This window comes from Suncus etruscus, chromosome 12 (genome assembly GCF_024139225.1).
Source record: "Suncus etruscus isolate mSunEtr1 chromosome 12, mSunEtr1.pri.cur, whole genome shotgun sequence".
NCBI lineage: Eukaryota > Metazoa > Chordata > Mammalia > Eulipotyphla > Soricidae > Suncus > Suncus etruscus.
Window position 1 is genome coordinate 50111982 of NC_064859.1, and position 23816 is coordinate 50135797.

General features: G+C 34.8%; 1 non-coding gene across 1 annotated transcript; it reads left to right on the forward strand.

Moving 5' to 3' along the window:
* Positions 1 to 132: 132 nt before the first annotated feature.
* On the forward strand, positions 133 to 236 carry LOC126024921 (small nucleolar RNA U13). Its single transcript, XR_007500998.1, has one exon. It is a non-coding gene; the product is annotated as a small nucleolar RNA U13 (small nucleolar RNA).
* The last annotated feature ends 23580 nt before the right edge of the window (positions 237 to 23816 follow it).

A 23816-nucleotide genomic window follows, 5' to 3' on the forward strand; every position in this document is an offset into this window, starting at 1 on the left:
CATATATATATCTGAGAGTAGCAATTATTTCTAAAAATTCAAAAATGTTTAAAATTCACAATTAGAATAAAATATTTTTGTGGAATGATGAAAATCTTGGAGTGAAGACAAGCCTTAAAAATTATGCCTCGGATGCTTTTTCAGTTCATAAGCATGATGATCGGGTTTCCACACTCCTCTGTGATATGTGCCTCCCTTCAACCTTGTTATAACGTCGGCACATGGCCCTTCTGCCATATAAAAAATTATGCCTTATTTCATAAACCTATAGGAATGACATAGAATGAACACTATATAAAAATTATAAAGTATAAGATGAAGAAAACTTGAAAACCCAAAAGAAAAGAGTATCATCATAAAATTCTAAAGTAAAAAGGTATTGTTGATCAATGGGTAGGTAAGTAGGTACACAGGTAGGTAGGTAGGTAGGTAGGTAGGTAGGTAGGTAGGTAGGTAGGTAGGTAGGTAGGTAAGTAGATAGGTAATTAGGGAGAGAGGGAGATAGATAGACAAACAGACCGAAAGACAGAGAGACAAGTAGATATAAATGTATAGACAGACCTGATAAATAGATAATAGATAGAGAGATAGATAAAGATACACAAATAACCACCACCAATATTATTATATATGCTGATATGCTGAATGGTGAGCTTTACTATTGGAACAGGAAAAATTATGCACAATTGAACTTTTATTTTTGCAAATACTGCATATTATATATTCTGTGTAAAAAAAGTATATATATATATTGATTTAAATATAGAGGAACCAGTTATTATTCATGTAGAAATAGAAAATTAGTTTTAGCAATTTGTTTATGGGTATGTGTTTAATTTGGATTTGAAATTTAAATTGTGTACAAATAAACACACATTTCAAAATTCTATTTCCACATTTAAATTGCTTGGTAGCATTCAATAGACTTGTGGTTGGACCATTAGTGCTGCTTATTAAACGAGAGCAATTGAAAAAAAAAAAAGGAACTTCTGTTTAGAAAGGCAAGCAAGAAATTGGAGTAGGAATTCATGTAAAATGTGGATACTTTAAAAATAAGTGTGTGATATCAAAGAGGCACAATTTAAAAATTAATTAAAAATAACGTACAGACCTTATTAAACTCATATATACTGAATCAATAATGAACAAATGCATTAGCCTCTCCAAATACAATTGAAATTTGCAGAATGCTATGCATGCTATTCATTATAATCTCTATCCCATTGTTAGGTAAAAAAGTAACTACACTTCAAAAATCAGTGCTTTGAAAATTCTGAGTCAGTAGAATCATCAATACCTGATTCCTGACTTAAAGAAAATCTTGCTTAAGGAAGTCTATGCTATGTTGATATGTGGCAGGACAGTAGTAAATCTAGTGCATTAATTGATTTTAGACTCCAGGCAGAACATTTGCTTTTGCTGTGTCTGTGCTACCTTAATATAACATAAAAATATATTCTTATTTAAAATTTTTATAATTTAAATTAAATTATCTTTTTCAACATGTTAAGAGAGTGCAATTTTAGTTTGATTTTTATAATTAAATTTATTTATTTTAAACAGTGGTTTACAGAAATGCTCATAATAGAGTTGGTGTAATTTTTATTAAACAAAATAAGTAAACTGATTTAATTTTCCTCAAGGAACAGATGTCCATGAAAAATTATTTTAACATTTCAACAGATACTGGTGTCATGATAAGAATGCATCAATTGATGCTTTTTCATACTGGAGAGGGAGGCTGCAGCTGGACCCAGACGATCCCACATGCCAGGATTCCTGCTCCTCTCCTACGGGTATGGCTGGGAATCTGGGTAGACAGCTGGCTAATGGCCTCCTGGGCTGACCACTTAGTCCAGGAGACCGAGATCCCCCCATGCCAAACTGGTCTTCAGGGCCAGGTTTGGCAACTGGGCTCTGGGGGAGGGAGAAAGAGGGAAACACCAATCCCATGCTTTTTCAAACTGGAGAGGAAGGCTGCAGCTGGACCCAGAAGATCCCACATGCCAGGATTCTTGATCCTCTTCTACTGGCATGGCTGGGAATCTGGACGAACAGTTGGCCAAAGGCCTCCAGGACTGACCAGTTAGTCCTGGAGACCGAGAGCCCCCCACGCCAGGCTGGCTTTCAAGGCCAGGTTTGGCATCTGAGATCCTGGGGATGTGGAGGAGGCAAACTCCTCCCCCATGCTTTTTCATACTGGAGAGGGAGGCTGCAGCTGGACTCAGACGATTCCACATGCCAGGATTCCTGCTCCTCTCCTAGGAGTATGGCTGGGAATCTGGGCAGACAGCTGGCCAATGGCCTCCTGGGCTGATCATTTAGTCCAGGAGACCAAGATCCCCCCCATGCCAAACAGGTCTTCAGGGCCAGATTTGGCAACTGGGCTCTGGAGGGAGGGAAAAGGAGAAAAACTCCTCCCGTATTCATACTGGACCCCTGCAGTGGTGTCTTTTCTTACTAATACTCATTTTTATACCTGTGCGGGCATTATCTAAAAATGTTCTTCATTCTAGACGGTTCCTAGGAAAGGAAACGGAATACCAAAGATTTGGATGATAACACTCAAATAGATCTTTAAAGTCAGTCTTTATGGATGTGACTTTACGTACTGACTCCAAGCCAAAATCACAAATATGATTGTGATTAGGTTTCAGTCATGTAAAGAACACCCCCCTTCACCAGTGCAACCTGTCATCCTTACCCAGAATAGCACCAGCAGCACAGTATTACACCATACATTTTTGTATGGGTACAGTAAAAAAAGGGGAAAACCATAGACACAGAAACAAGATCTTATCTTCTAGGGATAAGAACTCACATTTTATAGCAGAAGGGTGTCTCCCATCCTGAACATGTGTCATGTGGATACAACCAGTCCCCAGGAGTTTGGACAGTGTTAGTTCAATCCATAACCCCAGATCTCTGACGTAGAAATGATACAGCTCCGGGCAACACCACCAGGAACTAAGCTCCATTGGGAGATTTATAACACTACTCTGGCACCAACTTGTGTCAGTTTTGATATGACAATGAGGAAAGGAAAACTTGACCTAAGACCAAGGTGTCCTATCACATTACCTAACACTAAATGGAAATCAGAAGGAATATCGTCCTTTGAACTGTGAAAAATAAGAGCACCAACAACAGAAAACTGACTTTGACAACTGTTACTGAACAGAGCCTACCTTGGGACTAATAAGGAAAACCCTACCCTAGGCTGTAGTCCAGGACACATAAAAAACAACAACAATAACAACAAGATGTTTTATTGCAGAGGTCCAACTTGGACAACAGAGACTGAGCAGAACCTCTGGATCCATAATACCCTAGGCTTTGGCTTAGGGACTGAACAAAAACAGGGAGCAAGTGTTACAGAAGACTGAACACCACAACAATGATGGATAGGAACCTCTAGAACCTAGAGACTCTATCCTAGTCCCTGTCCTATAACCTGTGCAAATACCAAGATCGCTAGCTACAGTGGCTTGATTTTCTCACACACAACTGAGAAGAAACTTTCCTGGCATCAAAACCTTTGGAATGGGGTAATGAGTATATATGGAGCTAGGGGTTGATCCCATGATGGTATGCTTCAAGGATGGAGAAACCCTGAATCTCTTAGGCCACTGGAATTCCCTTTCTTCCCTAATGTTTACTGTGCCTATGCAAAAAAAAAAAAAAAAACTGGGGGGAACGCCAAACCCTAACACTCCAGCACCCATACTTTTTCCTTTTTCTTGTTTTGTTTTGATTTGTTAGTTTTTTTTTTTTTTTTGGTTTTTGGGCCACACCCGGCGTTGCTCAGGGGTTACTCCTGGCTGTCTGCTCAGAAATAGCTCCTGGCAGGCACGGGGGACCATATGGGACACCGGATTCGAACCAGCCACCTTTGGTCCTGGATCGGCTGCTTGCAAGGCAAACGCCGATGTGCTATCTCTCCGGGCCCTGATTTGTTAGTTTTTACTTTATTTTTCTTCTCTTTTTTATTCCACTTTTCTCTTTCTTTTTCACTCTTGTAGTTATTATTTAGAGATTTATTGTTATTTTTATTTGCCGGGTCCATTTTTTTCTTCCATTTTCTTTCTTTTTTTTCTCTCTTCTTTCTTTCTTTCTTTCTTTCTTTCTTTCTTTCTTTCTTTCTTTCTTTCTTTCTTTCTTTCTTTCTTTCTTTCTTTCTTTCTTTCTCTCTTTCTTTCTCTCTTTTCTTTCTTCCTTCCTTCCTTCCTTCCTTCCTTCCTTCCTTCCTTCCTTCCTTCCTTCCTTCCTTTCTTTCTTTCTTTTTTTTTTTTGTAGTTGTCACCAAATTTTTTTCTCCCCTTTTTCTTATTCTTTTTATCTCCAGTGATGGCGGAATAGATGCTCAATCTACAACAAGCTGTAAAGTGGAGCCCAGTTGCACTAACATACTGGGGGGTAGAAGAGGGAGATATGGGATGCAAACTGGGAACAGGGGTAAAGGGAGGACAGCACTGGTGGTGGGAATGCCCCTCATTCATTGTCACTATCTACCATAAATGATGCAGTGAAAGATTTGTAATGCACTTTGGTCACAATAAAAATTAAAAAAAAAAAAGAATGCATCAACTGCAAGAGATAGCTACATAAATAAACAGAAATATTGACAAGTTTTATATTTAAGTATTCTGCTATTGTTTTTGCCTTTAGTTCTTAAATCTTAATATCCAGAAGAATGTGTTGATTTTTTTACATTTTCAACACCCTTAGTAACTTTTATCATTATCATATCAATATAATTCATTGAAATGGAGAAATAAGGGATAAATTTTCTTTGAAATGAATTAATGCAGTTTGACATGTCAGGCAGAAAATTTACTACACAGTAGGCACACCTGATGTAGAAACAATTTTAAATTAACTGTTGTCATGCTCTGGATTAAGCAAATTTGGTCCAATTAAAAGTCAGCAAATTTTTCATAATTTTCTCCAGAATAATAAAATGTGGTGTTTCACCTTTGATTTTATATAATGTTTCTATCATTTTATTAAACATAAATTTTACCTTGGTTGTTTGGTGTTGATGAAGTATACTTGACATCTCAACTTGAAGATGGGATGGTGTGAAATTCAAACTTCTGTGGATATCTGATTAAAACAGATAGAAAATTGTCTGAATATGTGACTAAAAATGGTTGAAAATATTTAATCCTAAAAAAAAATAACAGAAGCCTGAACAGTCATATATGATAACTTTTTACCATGTTTTTACTTTTTAAAATAATTTTGGAGGTGTTTTTGCCATGTTCCATAATAGTCAGTTGTAAGATGACACGTAGTTATTAACCCAAAACAAAGGTGATCTTCTATCTGTCTCTTTCCCTTACACCTCTCCTTTCATATGTAAAAGCCCACCTGGATGACTCAAACTTAGCCTCCTGGTGAATTTTTGATTTGGCGTGCTCTAAGACACCACAAGAGAGAAACCACCTACTCTGTGACTTTTGCCTAACTGGCTTGGCTTAATAATCCTTCCCTGCAACCCTACTTCTTCATACCCATCTGCCTAAGAGTAAAAATACAATGAATGAGGTTTATATGACATCTTGACCATTAAATATTAATTATAAAGTCCTTGATGGTGGTGGAGGATGGTGAGATGGAGGTATGGAGAGAGAGGCCACGTGCCTGCAACTCCCTCCAGCCAGCCGGAGGGTCTCAAGGTTCCGGGTAGGAAATCATCAACAGGCAGGCAGGTTTCAGGAGACATCAATTTTATTCAGGCCCTGGCCACCATGTGTGGCTCCTAAGCTTTTAACCTTTTAAGCCAGCTCCGTCAGTGCCCTGCATTCAAACCTGTCTCTACCAGCCACCTCTCTTGCTGAATACTCTCTCCATCTATCCTCCTGGTGAGCAAAACAGGAAGTCAAAGACCCCTCCCAGATGTGGGCAGGTATGCCTCTCAAGGAGAACAAAACAGGAAGTTGGGGGAGAGGAGAAACTCCTGACTATGAGAAAACAGCAACAACTTGCTCTAAGGTCAGGTTTCTCTACTTTTCCACCTAAGAGTGAGATGACAGAAGACACTATGTGACACCCAGCTTCGACCTAGAGATTGATCTGTACAAAAAACAAAGTTCTCAAATAACAGAAGAGTGACTATGACAGCTACGACTGAGTAGAACTTTTCCTGGAACCAGTTACTGGGAACTCTGGGGGAGGGATGTCAACACTGGTAGTAGGAATGTCCATAATTCACTGTCACTATACACCTGAAATATAGTTATGATAGACATGTAATTTACAATAGTCTTAATAAAATATTTAAAATTTGGGGCTGGAGTGATAGCACAGCTATAGGGCGTTTATCTTGCATGTGGCTGACACAGGATGGAACTTGGTTCAATCCCCCGACATCCCATATGCCCCTCAAGCCAGGAGTGATTTTGAGCTCATAACCAGGAGTAACTCCTGAGCATCACCGGGTGTGACCCAAAAACCAAAAAAAAAAAATTTTGAAAATTAAAATATAGTGCAAAGAGTTATCTCACAACGAGTGGATTTATTTTACAGTTAATGGATCATTCTCAATGTTGGATTGTTTTTTTGGGCACAACTGGCCGTCCAAAGGGTGTAAGCTGAACTCTATGCTCAAAGGTCATTTATGGTGATTTTCAAGGGCTTATACTGTGTCAGGGTTTGATCCTTGAGTTAAAAGAAAGCACTTAGCAGCTCTATTCTCTGGCCTAATCATTCAAAGAAATCATACCTTACTTTTCTTAACTATCTTCTCTTCACTATAAAACAAATAGTACTTGAATAATGCAATGACTTTATAATCTACCAAATATTTATCAATGACAGAACAAATTCTTAGCAGGGATATATCTGAAAATTCAAATTTTTAACTCATATTTTTAACTTTGAAAATAATATTATAGTAAAAATTATTAAAGTAGAAATATCCATTATTTTTCTTTATTATTTGGTTCTTTCACTTACTTATGTTAAGAATATAATTGGAATTTATTATATAGTTATAAGAAATTGAACTAGAATTACTTTTGCATTGTTGTGACTTAAAAAGAAAATAGTAGTGGATACAGGAAGCCTTCTCTAACATGAGTTAGTGTCAGTGAGTGTTCCCCAAAAGAGTGTGGCTCTGAAGCCACACATTAGTTATTGTCAATGAACTCTACCACTAAACATAAAACCACCACACTACAAAAGTCACAATGGGAAAACAATGCAGAACAACAACACAAGAAGTTCTTAATACCCAACTAGTATGAACTACCTATGTAGCCTCTCTTACGAAGACTTGAGAAAGGAAATGTTGAGGGTGTTTAATAAACTAAAGAAAATATGAAATGCTGAGCCAATTGGACTCAAGAGAATAAGAGAGTAAAAATGAGAAAACTTCAAAACAAACTATTAAAGCTTGTTAGGAGAAATGAAACACTGGAAGACCTCCCCAGCAACATAAAAGCTGCTGAAGACAGAATTAGTGAGATGGAAGATGAGCTTGAACACCTCCATACAACAGAAAAAGCTGGAACAGAGCCTTAAAACAAAGAGAAGATGGAAAAGATCCTCAAAATAAGTGAACAGACAATAATATACTTTCAGGATATATTAAACTGAAACAACATAAAATCCATTGAGGATATACAAAGCCAGGGGGAATAAAATACAAAGAAGCAACAGTCATTGCCATTGTAAATGTTATTGCTGATTATTTCCCAAACCTAAAGAGTGCATCACTTATATATAAAACTAGTAAAGAGTAGCAGTTGAAAGATACCCCAATAAAAGTACCCAACATAATCCTAGTCATAATGATAAAAATGATAGAGATAGAATACTGAAAGAAGCAAGCTGAAAAATGTAATTACATACAAAGAAGTATCTTAAGATTCACAGCATATTTATTGCAAACCCATCACACCCAAAGATAGTGATGGAATATGGTGAAAAAAATTCAATGAAATGAAACGTACCTCATCAAGAATATTTTACCCAGCCATACGTACATTCATATATAATGGAAGGACTTACACAGCTTCATGAATAAGCAACAGATCATAAAATTTACAGATTCAAAAACAACCTTAAATGAAAACTGAAGGGTCTATTATAAGGCAAGACAAAGATTACAAATACCAAACTTCAACGAAAATATAACACAAAATCCCATGACAATCACCTCTCTCAACGTCACCAGATTAAGTGCAATAATTAAGAGAAACAAATTGAAAAATAAACCAGAAATTTGAATAAAAAATTTTGCTGCCCGGAGCCAGAGCATTGGCGCAAGCAGTAAGGCATCTGCCTTGCACGTGCTAGCCTAGGATGAACCAAGGTTCTATCCTGCAGCATCCCATATGGTCCCCCAAGCCAGGAGCAATTTCTGAGCACATATCAGGAGTAACCCCTGAGAGACACTGAGGGTGGCCCCCTAAAAAAAACTTTGTTGCTTGCAAGAAGCATACTTCAAACAAGACTCAGAGTTAAAGTTAGAAGAAATCCTCCAAGCAAAGAACCTTCTTATAAAAACTGGAATAGCGGGCCTGGCGAGGTGGCACTAAAGGTAAGGTATCTGCCTTGCAAGCGCTAGCCAAGGAAGGACAGCAGTTCTATCCCCCAGCGTCCCATATGGTCCCCCCAAGCCAGGGGCAATTTCTGAGCACTTAGCCAGGAGTAACCCCTGAGCATCAAATGGGTGTGGCCCGAAAAAAAAAAAACTGGAATAGCCATACTGAAAACTGATAACATAGACTTCAGGCTTAAAACGTTTATAAGAAGAGACAAAGGGACATTTTTTAATAATCAAGTATATTTCCATCAGAAATAAATTACACTCTTAAATTTATATGCATTTAATGAGCAACCAGCAAAATATGTAAGACAACTGCTAAAAATTTGAAGAAAGACATCAATAGCAACACAATAGTAGACTTTGTTAAAACTTAAGCTTTGCTTAACCTAGTGTGGCGGCCATATTACAAGCCCAGCTCAGAGTGTGTGAACTGGAACAAGGCCTAAAATAACAAATCAGTCTCTGGTACCTGACCTTGCAAGCACATACTAGGTCCAGATGGCCGACCACAAAGTCAGAATGTCTTCAGATAGATAGCAGAACATCCAAACTAAACACTGTGCCTTGGAGTTTTTAAAGACAAGATTTTCTTTTTCCAAACATACAGCTTAACCTACACATTTATCTGATACAATATGAGAGTCAATAGTTTAACAGGTCAATCATGACTAAGGAAAACCCCTTTAAATATGGCTTTGAGCTATTGTCACAGTCATTGCTTAATGATGGGCGACCCCAACATGCAGTTAATAATAATAAATTTCCTTGCCTATTGCAGTGCTGTTCATCTTCTCTGTTCTTTGTGAAATGGATCTCAAATTCTTTGCTAACAACTTCAACACCGTTCTGTCATCTCTTGATAGATGAAACTGATAGGCTAAAACTGAAAAAGGATATACAGGCTTTGAAGGAGGAAATGAAAGAAAAGACAGTATATATGTATATATACTTATATGTTAATGTATATGTATATATAAATGTGTATATATGTATACATATGTATGTTATACAGCTCATTATATAAATTTAAATAAGTATATATTTACTTAGTATGTATGTCATATATATTTACTTAGTATATATGCCATATATATTTACTTAGTATATATACATATATATGTATATGTACGACTTTTCATCCCCAAAAGCTGAATACATATTATTCTCCAATGCACATGGGACATTATCCAATGTAAATTACATATTGGGCCATAAAACATACCTTCATAAAATTATTAAGATATAAATTGTAGAAACTATTTTATCACACCATGTTGTACTGACAATAGAAGTGAGTTGCAAACAGAAATAGAGAAATAACTTTAACTCTTGGAAATTAAATAACTCACTAATAAACAATTAGTGGATCAAAAATGAAATCAAAAGATTTGTAGAAAAAAATGAGATTGAAGACACCAATTATCAGCATTTTATCTCTTCAACGCCAGTTTTTGGAAAGTTATAAGCCCATGCATTAAACACATTTCCCAAATAAATCCACAATTGTATGTAAGCTGAATGGAAAAGAAGAAAAAAATGTCTTGCTAACATTTGGTTCTTCAAATTTTATCTCCCCTTTACTCCACAATCACCTTTTGTTACATAATTTACAAAGCCATCAAATCATTTACTTCTATAAATCTGTCAACACACTTCAATTTTAATTAGAAAAATGCAACAAAAAATCTTTAAAAGGGCATTATTCCATATTGACTGGTCTTTAAATATCCTTAACATGATCAAGTTTCTATATTAAAAACAAATGGCACATTTTTTAATTAGAAAATATAATTAAGGCACCCTGACACATACTTTATTCATGTTTTAATTATAAATATGGTCATCTGGGGGCCAGAGATAAGTACAGCAAGTAAGGCACTTGGCTTATACAAGGTTTGATTCCAGGCATGTAATATAGACCTTGATCCCAGACACAAGCAACCCCTTAATGCAGAGCCTGGAGTAAACCCTGAGTCCTGCTGTATATGATTCTAAAGCAAAATAAAATAAAATAAAACAAATGTAATCATTATTAATAAATTCATTACTATCTACAAGGGGAGAACAATAGCTATATAACAGTGAAGAATACTTTATTGTATTAAATTATAGTATGTAACCAAGTTATGCAGTCAAGTTTATACCTGACTACTGAATAAAACTTTAATATCTTGACCCTTCAAAATGTGTAGAGAAACGAAATATATTAATGTTAAGATGAACTGTGCTGAATATATATTACAGATATAGAATTTGTAATTATTTTTCTTTTTTGTATATTCTTTGCTCACTTTACTGGTGTTCTCTGACTTCCATATTTTGTTCATATTTTTATTCCTTTTTGCTTTAGCCTATAAGAATATTTTCTATTATATTAATAGCACAAATAGAGATATAGAGCTAAACATTTCTGCTATTTTCTTAGACAGATGTATGTTGTACTTTGAATGCTTTACTAATATTTTATTACAGCAAATAATGAACCTTTGGGGATTTAAAAGATAAAATGGTCTTTCCCACATGAGTATATATTACTATGACAACTGGAAGGTTAACTATATGTATTTTCTACTTAAAGGTATTTTATATTTTAACAAGTGGAATTTAGAAAGACATTTGTTATTTGTGGCATCATTAAGGCAGCTATGAAACACAGATTGGATCTTCTCCCATATATTTTCCTCGTAAAAATTCTCTAAAAAAATGCAAAGGAATGTGTTATTTAACCCTAACATTAGCATATATTTCAAAGTAATATTTTTCCATTTATTCATAACTGTTTTCCTCTGAAGTCTTGCTCAGAAAATTACAACCAACTCAAGGTTGTGAGTAATTAAAAGTATGGGTAAGCAGAGAGTGCCCAAGTAGTAAACTGAATAATGCATAAAAGTTTTTCAATGCTACCAAAGATGTGCATAATTCTGTGATTTATATATGGCAATGAATATGCCAGGCTCTAGCATTTTGCCCTTTATGAGCTGGTGTTTCTATACTTCAAAATTAGACACATAAGACAAAAAAAATCCAAGCATAAAGTCATTCAGTTTATACTTTATGTATACTTTATTTTGGGGTGGGGTCACACCGTGTGGCACTCAGGGTTACTCCTGGTTCTGCTCTCAGAAATCACATGTGGCAGACATGGGAACCGTATGGGATGCCGGGATTGGAACCATCCTGGATAAGTTAAAGCAACTTAATTGTCATAATAACTGTAAATCATTAGAGTAGACTATTTTCAATAAGTTCTGAAAGAATCACAATAAATTTTGAAAGAATCACAATGAATTCACTGTGGTTAAGTTTGTTTTTTTTTTTTATTGGTCCTGTGACTCTTGGCACTGCTGGCTTCAAATTTAGGAGATTTATCTCTCCTTTGATAATCAAAGAGACTAAAGTAAATCTACATGTGATTCTTTACCAAATAATCTCTAATTTTATAATCCAAGATATTTTATGTATCTTTGCAAGGGTGGAGAAGGATACCTAGTACTACTCAGGTTTTACTTATGCCTTTGTGTTCAGGGATCTTTCCTGTCAGGGATTTGGGTACCAAAGCTAGAACCTGGGTTGGCCATAGGCAAGATAATTATCTTACCTGCTACCTTTTCTCTATGTTTCTCTCAATCAAAATTTCTTTATGTCATTTACTGCATTTTTTATTCCTTAAATTCAGACAGTTGCCATTTTTATTTCTAACTATTTCTCTATCTCTTGATACAGATTTAATTAATTCTATCATTTGTGTACAATTGTGTGTTTATTAGTCAGTATTATTATTACTATCTTCTCACTCCTAGACATTGTACACAATTCTAAAATATTATTTAATTGTTAATTTAACTGCAGCCACTATTTTAAAATGTTTGATTTTCTGAGTATACACTTCCTTAAGAATATGTTTTAATGGTTTTGGTTTTGCTGTTATTATTGTTTTTACTGCAGATTTAATTAAAATCCATTAAACATGTAAAATGTTAAGTAGGGAAAAAAATAAAAGTCCTCCAATTTTCAAAAGTAGGATTATGTTTATCATTTCAGTTAATAGTCAGGCTCCGTAGAGATGGTTTCTTTCAAAAAATTATTCATCAATTCTTAAAACATGCTAAACACATAAAATGTCATTTCTTTTCAAGACCATGTTTTCTCTTGAACATGGATCTTGTTTGCTTATCTCCGTGTCTCTTTGTTTTGTTTTTTAAAGAATCCTGTGTTCTCTTCTGAACATGTAATTTATTTGTCTCCCTCCATTCTTCTAAATAAGTTCCAGTAAAACCTATCTTACAGCTCCCCAAAAATGAAAAAATGAAAATAAACACAGAGAGCTTACACAGTCATACATAAATACTTTCTCATATGCACGATATCAGCAGATATATTTGCATTTGGGTTTATAATAAAGATTAGCTGCAATATCAATATATATTTTGAAATATTTTCTAGTATAAAGCAAATAATTTCACAACAACTATTAATTCTAAGAAATAGATGCAACACTATGATACTAAAGTTGTTAATTTGTTTTTGAACAAATATTTGGAGGCCTTAGTAAGTACATATATATAATTCCTTCCAAATTATGTCATATATTTTTATGAAATTTTGCAAAAATGCTGTCTTTCATCATTTTTCCTATATTACACGTGCATAGTCTTTAACACAGATTGTTTGCTTATCTGTGAAACCATCCTTGCTTCACTAAGAGATGTTATCCTTTCTTTGTGATTTCCTTATCTCTATTGTAGTCATCATATTGTTACAAATCTGTGCTCTTTTCTGACATAAACAATGTATTGTGACTTCTTAATCATTTGTTCCCCAAGATTTATCAGATTTTCTGACACTTGGCAAGTTTTCAAAATATCTGTACAAAGATAATATGTAACTAAATAAATTGTATCATTTATCATTAGGAGATTTACACTTATTAAAATTTTACTTTAGGGGTCACAAGATAATACAGTAATAAAATTGCATGTCTTCCATGTAGTTAATACTGTATTTAATTCTGGCACCAATCCCTCAGTGCAGAGTCTGAGTCCTGCTTTATGTTATTCCAAAACAAAATAAAATTTAAAAAACGGTAGTCATTATTAAGAAATTCATTACTATTCACAAAAGGGACAACAACTATATATCAAAATTTTGAGATGCTATTAAATAGTAATATATTAAATATGGTTTAAAGAGGGATATACATGTGTGTTATAAGAATGATAAAAAATAGTATGTAATATCTAAAGACAAAAGAAATGAGGTTCAGGAAGATCAGTGCATGGTAGAAAGCTTTCCACAAATAGTGGGTCAGTTAGGGTAGAGAAGTACCACTATGACAACGAAAGTTGTAACACAGGACAAAAACGAGGTGCTAAAAAGAAATAAAGTTATATGCATAATACACACCCCTTCATTTACAGTAGTGTAAAGCAAAGTATCAAAATGGGGAGAATAAAAGGTTGGGATAGAAATAGAAAGATGGAAAGAGAGAGTGTGTTGAAATGACTGCCAATGGGCAATCAGAAGGGAAGGTGGGAGGGAAACAGGAAATTGGTGGCAGAAAAGTGCACTGATGAAGGGTGGTGTACATTATATGATTGAAACTCAATCATGAAAAATTTTGTAAACTCATTAACTAATTTTGTAGACTAATTATTATTAAAAATTTTGGATAAATACACATAAAAGATGAACTAAAATCCCAACAAATGGAACTTCTACATCATGAGTTTATAAAAGGATATAGAGAATTATGTAGGCAAATGACTCTAAAGTACAAACTGAAACTAAAATATCATTTATTTCTATTATTTTCATCTAATTTTGCTTATCTTTAAAAGTTTCCACAATAAATAAAATAAAGCAGTTTTTAAAATAAAGCAGTTAAAACAACAAACATTATACTCCCTGAGGGAAGAAATGAATATTTATGTGCCTCTAAAAAAAAAGGCAAACCAGCAGGCATTTTCCCTAGCATGGGGGGTGCTGGGAGGCTTAGCAGGCCTCCAGCCATTCCCCTATTTCCCCCTGGACTCTAGGCCTGGCCTGAGTGTCACCTCGGGTGGCCTGCTGTGGGTTCCAGGTGGACTCTATTAGGGGTCTCCAGGCTTCCCCGCTCCCTACCCTAGGGAGGAGGAGCAGAGGGAGGGGCCGAGCAGATAGCTGGCTTCCTGTGCTTTGATCCTGGAGGCCGGCTCTTCCCAGGCTTAGGGGACACCCCAGACCGCAGGCATTTTCCCTAGTTTGGGGGGGTGCTGGGAGGCTTGGCAGGCCCCCAGCCGTTCCCCCATTTCCTCCCCTACTCCAGGTCTTCCCTGGTTGCCGGCCCAGGTGGACTCTATCGTGGTCCTCAGGCTTTCCCCCTTTCTCTCCTGACACTAAGTGGGGGACACATGGGGTGGATGACGGGCTAATGCAGCACTGGTGTATGTCGGAACATTACATTGTGACATTCATTGGTATATTTTTTATTGGTCTCCATTTCAAAAACCACGTGGGGCGCTATATATTTAAAATAAAATGAAAGTATGGACTTTTAGTTTGGGAAGACACCATTTCAGGTGGGGGTACCATATATTTTCAAAATAAAAATGAGAGGATGGACTCTCAGGCTGAGAAGAGGCCAGTACTCTTTACCTGTTTACTCTCAGTGGCCTCTTGGCCTCTTCCTTCTTTTATTGTGTAACTGTGGTTGCTACCATACTAGGTTTCTGATTAGTTCCTATAAATGGTGACAATTGAGTCCACTGTCTTAAGCTAGAACGTTTATTTTCCCCACTTTTTATATCTTCTCCTCTTTGTGAACTGTTCAATAAGATATTTTGGTGAAGGAGTCCCTCTCCATCTTTCCTTCCCTTTGTTATTTGTTAAATAAGGAAGTTTGTAGACGTGTTCCTCCATTTAATTTTTATATAAGAACAAAATCAATTGGATTGTTGGACTTGTTCTAGCACCCCCATAGGCACCAATCTTGCCATGTGATACTGTTCTTTCTTTGTATAGGCACATTAAAATGGGAAATTATATACAAACACGTTCTTATAGAGATGGGAACACACAAATTTTCTTAAACGGTGACCATTGTGTCCATTGTCTTAAGTTAGATTGTTTATTTTCCCCACTTTTTATCTTTTTTCTCTTTGTGAACTTTTCAATAAGGAATGTTGGTGAAAGAGTCCCTCAGTTTAATGCTTATGTTTGAACCAGGTCACGGGGATTGTTGGGTTTGTTCCTGCGGCCCCCTTATGAGTTGATAACTCCAGGTGGCATTATTCCTTGTTTGCATGGGCACATTAAAATGGAAAATACTGGGCCTGGAGAGATAGCACAGCGGCGTTTTCCTTGCAAGCGGCCAATCCAGGACCAAAGGTGGTTGGTTCGAATCCAGGTGTCCCATATGGTCCCCCGTGCCTGCCAGGAGCTATTTCTAAGCAGACAGCCAGGAGTAACCCCTGAGCACCTCTGGGTGTGGCCCAAAAACCAAAAAAAAAAAAAAAGGAAAATTCTATACATACAAATAAGTTCTCATCTAATAGAGATAGAAACACACAAATCTTGTGGTGCAATGAAACCTTACACCCTGAACATTGACATGATGTCCTGGCACAAGCCTCAGAGGTTTGGGCATTTTCTAGTCACCCCTAAACCAGGGAAACCATCATCTACGAAACATCCAAAGTTGTCTATGACATCACCTGGAAGCAATTCTCTACCAGGGAAGACCCTATTGCTGCTCTGACATCGATTTACTCAAAAGAGTCTTCCATTAACACTGAGAAGATTTAAACAACATTAACGACCTACGTACTGGACAGGACTTTCTGCATTGCCCTTTAATTCTGAGTTGAAATTAGATGCTGCTCCGCACCATCCTGACTTTAATGTATGATACACAGATTCCAGGACCTTCAATACAGAAACATGATACCAACAACAGAGACTGTGAAAAATATAACTGTATGGGCACTACAGACAATGACCAGGATTGGACAAACTAGTTTGCCTGGAGCCTAAAAATGGTCTTATGTCAGGAAACTTCAGGGGTAAAGTCTCCTTGTACTTAGGCCAAAAGTTTTTCCTTTCCATGACCCCATACTTTGGTGGGCCCATGCAAATGATATTTGCCACTCTAACATTGTTTATACAGTGCTCCTTTGACTCTAAGCCTTTAAGAAACCACTAGTAAAATTATCTAGAACTGCAAAAAAAAAAAAAGGTTTATATTAGTGTTAACATATATGCTTTTAGTTAAACTAGCATTCCGGGGGATAAAGGAGGAAGAAAGGGATATATGCTTGGAAATAGGGATGAAGGGAGGACAACATTGGGGGTGATGGATACTCTCCCTATTCAATATTAATATGTACCTAAAATACTACTGTGAAAGAAATGTAAGTCATTATCATCAAAAAATTTGTGTTTTATTTAGAAATGTTCTTTGACTTACATGTATTATTATATTATATTAATTATATGCTATGTTATGTTACTATATTATGTTATGTCAGTTTACCTCAATATGTTAATCAATTTTGTCTCTTGAATAAATTCTTACAATAAAATAGGTAAATCAAATTTAAAGAGTGCAATGTAAATCAATATTTCTTTCAGATTGAATGGTTTATTTTGTTCTTTAATTTGTGTGTATGTGTGTAGTGACAGGTGGCAATTATTCCAGATCATCTCCAACTGTCCCTTTAATATTATGTCCCTTTAATATTATGTGTAGGAAAATTTATATAAATTTAATAATGTTCTTTATGTTGAGAACAAATAATCGCTGATATTAGTAAGACACAGATGGTGGATATGATGTAAGTCAAATTTGCTTATGTTTCATATTGTACCTATAAGTAATAGTACATAAATATCATTGAGATTGACATGTAACTGCTAAAATAAAATAAAATAATATATTATTTTTTAACCATACATGGCATTCTCAATACTTTGCCATGTTTCTTCACTCAGGAATCACTCCAGATGGTGCTTGAGTAGCCAAATAGAATTTTTTTTTTTTTTTGGTTTTTGGGTCACACCGCTCAGGGGTTATTCCTGTCTCTATGCTCAGAAATCGCTCCTGACTGGCTCAGGGATATGGGATGCTGAGATTTGAACCACCAACCTTCTGCATGCAAGTCAAATGCCTTGCCTCCATCCTATCTCTCCGGCCCCCATATAGGATTTTAAAGATTAACCTTGAGTCAATTTTGTATGCAAGACAAATGCTCTATACAATGTAATATATTTCTTATGGACTAAATCAACTTCTAAATATATCAACACTTTTCTGTATAAATAATTTTGCTTTCTTAGAATCTTAGTGATGCATGAAAAGAAGAAATAAAAATAAATGATTGACCTCAATTACTGTTCTCAAGAAAAGGTCTGGAAATAGAAAGAGATTGGTCATTTTTGTTTCTTCAATGAAAAAAACCTGGAATTTAAATACAAATCTACATACAAAAGAGATCCATTACATGTAGGCAAATTTTAAATGATGGCAGAGCTCTAAGAAATAAAACTTACTATATTTAGAAAAGAAAAAAAAGTAATTGTCACCCCTCCCAGGGCAAAATGCTATATTACCTGATGGTCAGATCCTCCCATCTCTGAAGGGGTCTATGGAAGATAAGAAAGCAGTTGCCTGAGGGGGTATAACGAGATTCTACAAGAAGCATCAGGAGAGGAGCAGGGATAAGAGACAGGTTTTATATACAGAGTAGCTTAAGAAAACTATAAAGCCCTGCTCCAAGAAATAAGAGAGGACACACAGAAATGGAAACACATACCCTGCTCATGGATTGGCAGAATTAACATCATTGAAATGGCAATACTCCTCAAAGCATTAGACAGACTTAATGCGATCCCCTTAAAAATACCCATGACATTCTTCAAAGTAGTGGATCAAACATTTATGAAATTCATCTGAAACAATAAACACCCTCGAATAGCTAAAGCACTCCTAGGGAAAAGGAAAATGGGAGGCATTACTTTCCCCAACTTTAAACTGTACTACAATGCAATAGTTACCAAAACAGCATGGTATTGGAATACAGACAGACCCTCAGATCAATGGAATAGGCTCGAGTTCTCAGACAATGTTCCCCAGACATATAATCACCTAATTTTTGACAAAGGAGCAAGAAATCCTAAGTGGAGCAGAAAAAACCTCTTTAACAAGTGGTGCTGGCAGAACTGGTTAGCCACTTGCACAAATGAGAACATAGACCCCCAGTTAACATCATGTACGAAGGTAAAATCCAAGTGAATTAAAGACCTTGATATCAGACCTGATACCATAAGGTATATAAAACAATATGTCGATAAAACACTCCATGACATTGAAACTAAAGGCATCTTCAAGGAGGAAACTTCACTTTCCAAACAAGTGGAAGCAGAGATCAACAGATGGGAATACATTAAGCTGAGAAGCTTCTGCACCTCAAAAGAAATAGTGCCCAGGATACAAGAGCCACCCACCATGTAGGAGAAACTATTCACCCAACACCCATCAGATAAGGGGCTAATATCCAAAATATACAGGGCACTGACAGAACTTTACAAGAAAAAAAATCTAATCCCATCAAAAAATGGGGAGAAGAAATGAACAGACACTTTGATAAAAAATAAATACAAATGGCCAAAAGGCACATGAAAAAATGCTCCTCATTACTAATCACAAGGGAGATGCAAATCAAAACAATGACGAGATACCATCTCACACCACAGAGATTGGCATACATCACAAAGAATGAGAACAATCAGTGCTGACAGGGAAGTGGAGAGAAAGGAACTCTTATCCACTGCTGGTGGGAATGCCATCTAGTTCATCCTCTATGGAAAGCGATATGGAGATTCTTCCAAAATCTGGCATTGAGCTCCCATTTGACCCAGCTATTCCACTCCTAGGGATATACCCTAAGAACATAGAATACAACACAAAAACCCCTTCCTCACACCTATATTTATTGCAGCACTATTCACAATAGCCAGGCTCTGGAAACAACCAGGATGCCCTTCAAGAGATGAATGGCTAAATAAATGGTGGTACATATACACAATGGAATATTATGCAGCCACCAGGAGAGATGAAGTCATGAAAATTTCCTATACATGGATGTACATGGAATCTATCATGCTGAGTGAATAAGTCAGAGGGAGAGAGAGATGCAGAATAGTCTCACTCATCTATGGGTTTTAAGAAAAATAAAAGTCATTTTTGCAACAATCTTCAGAGACATGACTGAAACGTAATCGCAATCATATTTGTTATCAAGATGTTTAAATAAATAAAAGAACATAAAAATTATTTAATGACTAAAAAATGAGTCTGCTTAAAGGTAGCTTGGAAGCCATGTTAGATATACACATGGTGGTTAGGCCTTATTAATACTAAAGCTTCATGTCTCCTGATTCTATTTACAGCTTCTGGATTATTTCCTTGCCACTACCCTGAACCTGCAGACCCACCAGTTGGAAGGGGATGCAGACACCCGGGCTGACAGAGAAAGGTCTCACCAAACATCCACTGTTGTCTTTCTCCATCCAGGACTCTTATTAATTTATTTATTACTGCAGTAATAATCAACCCAAATATCTGAGTTTAAATTATTGCTTTTAAATATTTGTCTTAATATTTTGTTCACAATATTTATAGCTGTTTTCTCTCTTTCTCTTTACATGTCACATATTTTAAAAAATCTTAAATATCATGAAGATGCTTCAATGATTTAGTATTCATTGATTTTATTTAGAGAATTAAAAAGATAGAATAGTTTATAATGACTTCTATAAGATTGGGACTTAAGCAAGAAATATATAAAGAAAGCATATATTTTATTTTTTTTGTCTTTACCAATTCAAGCAAAACAGGAAAATGTCATTGACAAATTCTTGAAAAAGGCATCAGCTACTACTATTTTCTTTATCTAAACATAATCTGTAAATGAGTTGACAATATGTAGTTAGCTGAGAAATCTGAATTCTAAAATATATATCCAAAAATATTAGATTCAGGAGATGGAGAGGATGGGAGGTATCTTGCCTAGAATGCAGTTGACCTCTATTAAATGCCTAAGCAATAGATGAGTAAACCCTGAGCATCAATGGTATATTAGATATTATTACAGTTGTCACTTGAATATTATTTTTCTTAATATCAAGAAAAAAACTGCAGTTAGCTTTATATCATAAAATAACACGTGTTCAAAAAGGAAATGCATAAAAAGCAACTTAAAGATATGCATTAAAATTTTTTCTGTGACTCTAAATATCCATCATTACATTATTTTCACATATGAAAGATACAGGTTTCCAATTATTTTATGTTTTAGAAAATAAGTTGTTTACATAAGTGTTTGTGAGTGTTTTAGTCTTTATTCATGAACAAAGGAAGGAATTATTCTTCACTTTACAACCAGACTATAAGTTTGCAAGTAAAAAAAAATCTGAAAGCTGTAATTTCATATCCTCTATGACACTTTTTCCTGTGATAAAGCATCTGAGGGGTCTGAGAACATGCACAATGCACACATTTATTGGGACTTTACTGGAAGATTACAAAAGCAAAAATAAAGCTCTAAAAAATGTAGGCTTAACAGCAACAGCTGGTAGATAGTGCAGACATTTTAAACAGAAATGCATTGAAGATGAGTCAGGCAAGGCTTGACAATTGGAGCCAATATAAAAATAGTTTTACAGAGCAACCGTTTTTGTTTTCTCCAGATTTCCAGAGGAGAGTATGTTGAGACTCTGCAACAGAGATATTATTCTTGCTTGCTTTACTGACTACTCTATTCGAAAATTCTTTGATTACATTTTTTGAAATAGTATTGAAAGCAGAATTGGACAATGTGTGACCTTATAATTTTTTTCTTTTCTTGTTGGAATGATTTGAAAGACACCTGGCAGTAAAGAAGGAGAGATAGTAGAGGGTGTATGTACTTGCCTGGCATGCAGCAGATCAAGGTTTGTTCTCTGGCATCATGTATGGTCCCCTGAGTATTGGCAAAGGTCATGCCTAAGCTTAAAAGAACTGAGCATGCCAGCTGTGGCTCAATCACCCTACCAAATATATGTATGACAATATATATGTTATATATATGACAATATATATAAAGTAGATATGTATAAAACCTTTGTAATTAGTGCTCACTAATGCAGTCAATTTCTAAAGGAGTAAGGCCTTATTGTTTTTAATTTATTTTTTAATAATCTCTAAATATTCTAAATATTTTATTATGTATCTAAAGAGTACTCAGGATATGCACCATGACAAAACACATCAGGTTTTTTAATTCATATTTTAGTAATGGTATACTTCCATTTACATAGCATTCAGTTGAATAAGTTCCTTAAACAAATGCTAATAAAAGAAAATTTAATACATGTGTTTTTGAAAATATAATAAGAAATAATCAACAAATTAAAATAAATTTTGAACAATTGAGGGCAATAACATTTACTATAAACATTTATTTAAGTGAATTAAAGGTAATTAATGATAACCAAAATTTCCAACTAGTCGGCACAGGTTTAAAATACCAAGATGGGAATGTTGCACTGGTGAAGGGGCTTTTTCTTTACATGACTGAAACCCAACTACAATCACGTTTGTAATCAAGGTGTTTAAATAAAGATATTATTTTAAAAAATTAAAATAAAATACCAAGAGATTAAGAAACATAAAAAATATTCAATGATCTATAGAATGTGAATAACACTTAAAAAAATCATAACCTCAGATCTTAGACTCTAATGATACAAAGATAATTGCCATAGGACTAAAGAAGGATGAAAGAAGTGGTTAAAGAAATCTAATAATTGTAATAATTGTGACTAGTGATTTTTTGGTTGGTATAGAGAGATATATACATACTGAGGTAAAAATAATGTACTCCTAAAAAAACATGGTATATTTGTATTTGTAACATAATTAAAAATATCATACAAAAAATTCTGGAACATACCTATCTTTATATTATATACTTAGGCTTGGTTTATAGATCAAATTTAACATATATTAAATGCTAAAATCTTTACTCTTGGGTAACTAGAATATGATGTTTATTGAAAAATATATTTCAGTAATCAAAAGTCATTAATAAATATAAAGGCATATCTAATCAGACTACTGGCTTTTTTCATTAAAGTTATACTGAATAATTTTGAGAAAAATAAAATGAATTCAGATATCTCTGTTTAGAAAGCTGTTTACTTTATAATAAATTAATTGTTATATTTGAGGAATGCAATAATCAAAAACTATTTTATTTAAATATCTATGCTGTTCATAGTTTAATAAAAAGAGAAATTTTATTCTTCTTTGTTTTTTTTTTCCTTTTGTTGTCACTGTGTTTCTGACATCCAAAGGAAGAATGGTCTTGCCCTTTGGAACCCTGTTGTGTGATGCTTTTTCAGAAATATGGCTTTGATCTGTATTCTAAATTGATTTCTGCACATAGTCTGTAAGACTGTAAATAAATGCTTCTTTTTAAATTAGTTCTAATGACTTCTAAAAAGTTGCAATTATTGTTTGTATTTTGTTGCGAATCAATTTACCAGTACAAAACTGTGTCTTAAAAGATTCTCTTACATGGGCAAATATATACACAATTTAAATATTGCTTGATTGTTACCTCCGCATCTAAAATGCTTACATTGTTTGTTTACAACATATCATAAATAATATTCGTAAAAATTTATGGGTAATAGATAGAGATTAGAATATAGCTCCTTGTAAATTATATTTTGATGATTTCTGAATGAAAGGCAATTCCTAAACTTCACACTGCCTAATCCAAAACGATAATCGGTAACATTTCAAAGATTAAACTATAATGACTTTAAAATAGCAGTGTAATGAGAAGTGTTAGCCATGAATTATAAGTCTGTGGGATTGTGTAACAAGGGTATCAAAAAATATAGGATTTTCTACTTCTTTAATAAGTAATATTTACTCAATAATGTTGGTTAGCAAGTGTATAGACTAAGCTTAATCTTTACTTTTTAGTAAATCTTTTTACTAAAAAGTAAAGATTAAGTTAATTAGTTAATTAATTCATACTAAAGTATTGAAAGTTAAATTTAAATGTGTTAAATGTATTAAAAAATAGCATTTTATTTTTTTAACATTTTTTTATTTAGTATTTTTTTATTTTTTAGATTACACCCAGTGAAGCTCAAGTATTACTCCTGTTTTTGCACTCAATAATTACTCCTGGTGGTACTTGGAGGACCATATAGAAGGCTGGGGAGATAC